Here is a 6486-nt window from a genome sequence, read left to right as displayed (position 1 = left end):
GATTTACAGCTTCAGGAACCCTATGACGCAGTTCAGCTAAGCCCTACAAGGTTGCTATGGGTTGGAATCAACCAGATATCAGTGGAGTTTTGTGCAGGCAGCACAGGGTGAATCTCTTTGTAGTTGCTTGAAATACAGCCTTGAATGGTAAAAACAAACAAAACAACAACAACAACAACAACAACAACAACAACAAAATCCTTTTTTCCCATGTTAGTCTTAGACACCAAAGTAAATATTATTTTCCCCACAGAGCCCGCCCCCCTCGATGGGTTTGAGTTGCTGACATTTCAGGTGCAGTCCAGGGCTTAGCCTACATTGTCATCAAGTTTCCTTTCTTGGAGAATAGACAATCAAAAAAGTCTGACTGCATGTTTTCATATTTAATCACAAAATTTTTCATTATAAATGCCTAAATAATAAGCCATGGAAAAGAACCAAAACTGATTAATTCATAATAAATCCTAAGGACTAACCTAGGTGGCTATAAATTCACTAAATTGAGCTGTTTAAACTCAGAGAGGAAAATTTCATTTTGACTGCAGAATGCAGAAATTTAACTCCATTTAAAAAGTTAGTCCAAGATACTCAAAAGCTAAAGTCAATTCAAAGATTGTTTCATATTATGAATTAGAATTGAATTGTAGCTTCATAGAGAAGACAGAGGATCTTTAAGAAAGTAGGAGAAATTGTAATGTGGAATAAAGTGCATCATTTACAAATAATCTTTGCGTTTTAAATTACAGTTTTGACCTTCAGAACGTTCACAGTAACCAAAATGGGTTCTTTAAATCAACATGAATAATTTGGAAATACAAAGTTCCTGAAGTAGCCCTCTCCTTTGCTCTGAAGGTTCACTGGGCTCAGGAATTATGTACTGACTCAATAGTGCTAGTATCCATAATTATTACCATGTTCAATGCATCTAGTAATTGACACAAACCACTGATCAATTCAATCATAAATTAAAACGGGACAAGATCAAATACCACATATTACTCTGCATTCTAGCAAACCCCTTCAGGCAAACTAGAGTTAAAGCGAACTGAAGGATGGCTAAGGCATAACTGATTTGAAACTGTGTAAACAAAAGATCATTTTCTAATACCTACACTTCCACTGCCATTTTTGATCATGTGGACGATGCAATTGTAGGCATTATAAAGATGGAGTTGATATTATTTTTATTTGTTACTTTAGACTTTACCCTGTCAACAAAGTCTAAAACAAAGATGTGGGTGCAGGTAATTTTTTTGTGGGGACAGGTGATCCCAAGAGACCAGAATGAAGAAGTGAGGAGAATGAGTCAGTAAAGCAGAGAAGGTCAATAAAATACACATTATTGAGTTGGTCAGCAGTGCAGCTGCTTACTCTTTTCTCAAACCTCTCACCATGAATGGTGTACTGCAGAATTTACCTTCTGATAGAATACGGAGCAGTGTATTCACACTGGCTGCTACCACTCGATAGATCACTGTCTCTGGGATACTAAAATCCTAAGACTTTCACATTACAGCCTTGCACTGTGAGACTGCTTTCTGCAAAATAAGACTGCAGAAGGTTGCTTTCCACTGGACGCTAGTATGGGCTGAGGGGATACGAAACTGTGCACATTTAAAAAAAAAAAAAATTATCTTCTATAAGTTGTTGTCTTTGCTAGCTTCTATTGAGTTGGTCTTTGCCTCATGGATATCCCATGCATGAAATTAACAGATTATAACAACAATGTCTGTGCAAATTGAGAGATTAATGAAGAAGCCAGAAATACACTCAAGTCTATATAAAAACATATTGCATGATGAACCAGTATGTATCTACATGTTGTTACTTTTTAGTTCCGTTGAGTCCGTTTCAACTCATGGCAGCCCTGTATAGGGTTTCCAAGGAGTGTCTGGTGGATTTGAACCTCTGACTTTGCAGTTAAAACTGACCCTGTGGTCCAGTGCATATCCTACATCACTATACTGGGAGTCCATGTCTCTACATAGTAGATGAAATAGATAATTTTCATACTGTGTTTTCTAGAATTAGAGCTTCATCAATCCTTGATTATTTGACATTGTCAACACTTCGTTGCTCTTGTTAAGGACCACAGAGTCAGTTCCGACCCCTAGAGACCTAGTAGAGGGTTTCTGAGAAGCAGCTAGTGAATTTGAACCACTGATCTTATGGTACAAACTGACCTTATGGTTGAGTGCTTATCCTATTGGGCCACACCAGGACTCCTTAGGGGAGAAAAATAAATTTACTGTAATGATTCTGACAGATGAACCATAACAGAGTTCCTATTATTGTATAAGTTAACATCACAGCCTTTTCCTATAATTCAAGCTTAATAATTTCTAATCATTTTCAGCTTTTCTAGAAAGGTCCTTGTTCTTATAAATTCAAAAGCAAGCAAACGAACAGACACAGCTCTGATGCCATCATTAGTCAGCATTGTGAATAAATAGACTATTTTTCATTTAAAATTTTTGGCTATTTTTTTCTGGATAGTATAAAACCTATTGAGTTGATTTTAAACAAATTCGTTTTTATTCATAAACCTAAGACATTCAAAGACACTATTTTTTATAAAGGTTTTTATAAAGACAGAAAATGTTTTTATAAAGATAATGTATTTGAGCAACACAGTGGTGCATAATTTGTTTTTCACATACCTGTAATGGCTACAATTATTTTAAATTATTTTAAAGTATTGAATCTACAGCTACCATATAAATGAGGAAAAGAAAAAGTGGGAAAAACATCGTGAGGGAGATTTAGAAATTTGTCCAAACATTAAAAGCTTTAGAAATTGATCTAATATTTGAAACCACTTCTGACTCCCAAGAAAATTGGTTGTGTGCCTGTGAAAGAAAAATACAATCAGAAAGAGCGCAGCAGGAAACAGATAAATCTTTTAGGAAAAAAATACACAGGCAATATTTAAAGAGATTTTGTCTGAAGCCTACAGGAGAAAAGAATGTGAGAATGAAGGATTAAGAGATATTCATAGAGAGGAAGACCAAAGGAAACAAGATTGACAGCTAACTATTGATGGAACTCCAAACCTAGATGCAGAATAAAAGGGTCATTGTGTGCCAGTAAGGACAAAAATGAACTATTATATAAAGAAGCTGTACCATACGACAGAAGAGAAGTTTAAAACCAATATACACTTCTCATAATGGAACACAATGTCAAAATAATTTCGTATTTTAGATGAAAATGAGTGATTCTTAATGCACTACTTTTGAATAACTCTTTGAACATAGCCAGAAAATAAATAAAATGCTCTGAATTTCAGTCTAAAAAAGGAATTTATCCAGTTACATTAGAAAATGATTTGCTCCATCAAAAACCAGATCGAGGATGTTCATAATGAAAAGAAAGAGTCTGTTCATTGAGAACCATAGACAAACTTGAATAAAGAAGAAGCATGTCTCTCTAGGGTCAAAAGATCCAATATTAAAAAAAAAATAACAGTTCTCCTTTATTACATACATAAATTCAGCCATTCCCAGTATTGTCTTTTTAAAATTTAACATGACAAAAAATGTCTCTAAAGTTTACTTAGCAAAACATGCATTTTAAAATAGCTAGGAAATATTTTGAAAAAGAATAAGTAACAAAGAAAGAATTCACTGCCACAAAAACAATGAATTATAGATGGAAGTGGCGTGTAAGAAGACACTTAGACTGATGAAGATTCCAGGAAAAGACTGTAGTTGTTGGTAAGTGCCGAGGAGTTGGTTCTGACTCATAGTATTTCTGTATCAAGTTGGCTGTAAATCTTTGTGGGAACAGAAAACATTTACCTTCTCCTGCAGAGTGGCTGGTGGGCTCAAGCCTCCAATATTGTGGCTCAAAGTCCAGTTCTTACCCTATGGAGCCCCTGTATCCCATTTTACTACTCTGGTAGCATAGTGGTTATGAGTCAGGCTGCCAACTTCAAGGACAGCAGTTTGAAACTAGCAGCTGTTCCATGGGAGAAAGATGAGGCATTCTGCTCCCATAAAGATTTACAGTCTTGGAAACCCTGTGCAGGGTCACTATGAGTTGGAACCAACACCATGGTACTTACCAACAACATAGTCAAATTTGTGACATGATGAAAATAGAATTTCAATTTAGTGGATAGAATACATTATATTTGCATTATGATATTGAAGCAACTAAACTTTTGGTTCAAACATTTTTATGTACTTGTATTAGGTATGTTGTTTGGAAAATGTCTGTTTTTATTCCTGGAATAAAACACAGTTTTCCTTTGCTTAATGTATTATCCAATAAATTTTTTGAGGCAACGTAAGCATTGGACTGCTAACTACAAGATTGGCAGCTCAACCTACCAGTCACTTCTTAGGAACCCTATACTATGAATGGGAAGTGGTTTGACAGCACTTAACAACATCAAAAACATGTGAGTTAGGCATTAGACTTCTAACTGAAAGGTCAGTGGTTCAAACACATCAGCCGCTCTGCAGGAGAAATATGAACTGTGTGTTCCCATTAAGATTTACATGGGATTTGATTTTGGCATAAGCTTACATTGGAAATAAAAAGTTGCAGTATGCTAAAATGCAGTAGTTTGATTTTAGTTTGAAATATTATGTTGAATTTAAGATTACGATTGATTTTCATGACATAATTTAAAATAAATGCCAGTAACTTTGTCCATGGATTCTCAGCTTACAAATATACCTGGATGTTCTGGATATTGTGATATCTACATTTAGTCCAAATAAACAATTCCTCTAACTTTCTTACTTAAGAAGACTGCTATATAAAGTGTATAGTGGGGCAATTGAAATATTTAGTCCCCACTTGGCTAATGTCAGTTTGTCATACTGTGGTGACTTGCATGTCACTTAAACACTGGAAGCTATACCACTCATAAATATATATTTTAGGTTGTACACAAAACCACTCAGGAATAAATAATCATTTAAACAACCAAAAGGAACATTCTGCAAGCCTGCTTCCTGGCCACCAACACCTGGCCTCCAACACACAGCCTTTATCTTTCTATGAGTCTGGAGACTTCAGCTGCTCTATTTCTTTATGCCCTCATCTCTGTCTAGATCTCTGGTGTTGCTGCTTTTCTGGTTAAGGTCTAACATTCTGCTCACGCTCTTCTCCATTGATGATCCTAGCATCCTCTGTTTCTGGACTGTAAGGTTAACTACTACTTCCTTGTTGTTTAAAAAACTTCCACCTTTTCAGTTGTGACCATTTCCATTAGTTATGATAACAATTACTCGCTGTTGAATCCTAAGAATCTTATCCCCATCTCTTTTCACCAGACCCATCTAGACAAGAAGCCATTTGAACTGCAAGGGCAGCAGCTCAAGCTCACCAGCTGCTCCTTGGAAACCCTGTACATGGTCTCTATGGGTCGGAACGGACTCGACAGCACTTAACAATAACAACAAATCTAGATAAGGTGAATACTATTCGGTGGCGATTCTGCCTCCCTCAGCACCCTCTGAAACTAAACTCCTGCTTGAAAACTTGTAAGCCAGTCACTTCATGCCTTTATAGCTCCCCATTTTAGGTAGCCAATGTTTAAGTTGTCCATCCCTATCAACCCTGTATCCCTGTGTACAGAGGGAATAGGATTGATCCTTGATGTGAAGTTTCCTTCCCTCTCAGTTGGTATGTTGAGCTACTACATCCATAAGAATAGGTTAAGTTCATCAAATTGCAGCAATTTACACTTGTTTTCTTTATATGTATGATATATATGTATATCTCTAGTCAAGTTCTGATCATCAAGCCATTGAAGCTAGGTCAAATGGGTACTATCTGCAAGTTTGGGTGTTCATGTGCATCTCCCCTCACTTCATATCAGCTGGATGCTTCCCTCTCAGCTCTAGCCCTCTGTGGTTATGTCCTTGTCCATGGGCTCAGGAGTTCCCAGGTCTTACCACACTTCGGAGCAACCAGCCCTTCCTCTTCTCTCTCTCATCTCCAGGTTGACAGGAGTCTATGGAACATGGTCAAACTCAGCCCATCTCTTCATTGCTGCCTTTCCCCCATTCCACTCACCAGGAGACCAGCATAGTTGCCAGCAGGCTTACATGCCTGCTCATATCACTCATATTTCAAATATCAGCAGGGTCATCCATGATGGACAGGTTTCAGTAGGGCTTCCAGACAAACACAAACTAGGAAGAAGGAGATGCGGCCTATTTATGAATGTTTAGCCACAGAAAGTCTTATGAATAGGAGAACAATATTGTCAGATATAGTGCCAGAAAATGAGCCCCTCAGGTTGGAAGTGTTAGAAATGAATCCTGATGTCACAAAAAAGATACTTAGTGCATGCGTATAGCTGTACATACTGGAACAGGTCAGTGAGCACACTGAGTGGGCAGTCCACTCAGGTTTTTAATTCCCTGATGCGAGTCTCAATTCTTTACTCCAGGAAGTAGTTAAAAGAAAAAGAGAGTGATCATAAATTCTTTACTCACTTCAGGAAGTAACTAAAGAAAAAGAGAG

Source organism: Chrysochloris asiatica, unplaced genomic scaffold (genome assembly GCF_000296735.1).
Source record: "Chrysochloris asiatica unplaced genomic scaffold, ChrAsi1.0 scaffold00021, whole genome shotgun sequence".
In the NCBI taxonomy this organism is placed as follows: domain Eukaryota; kingdom Metazoa; phylum Chordata; class Mammalia; order Afrosoricida; family Chrysochloridae; genus Chrysochloris; species Chrysochloris asiatica.
Note: the sequence above shows the minus strand (reverse complement) of the source record.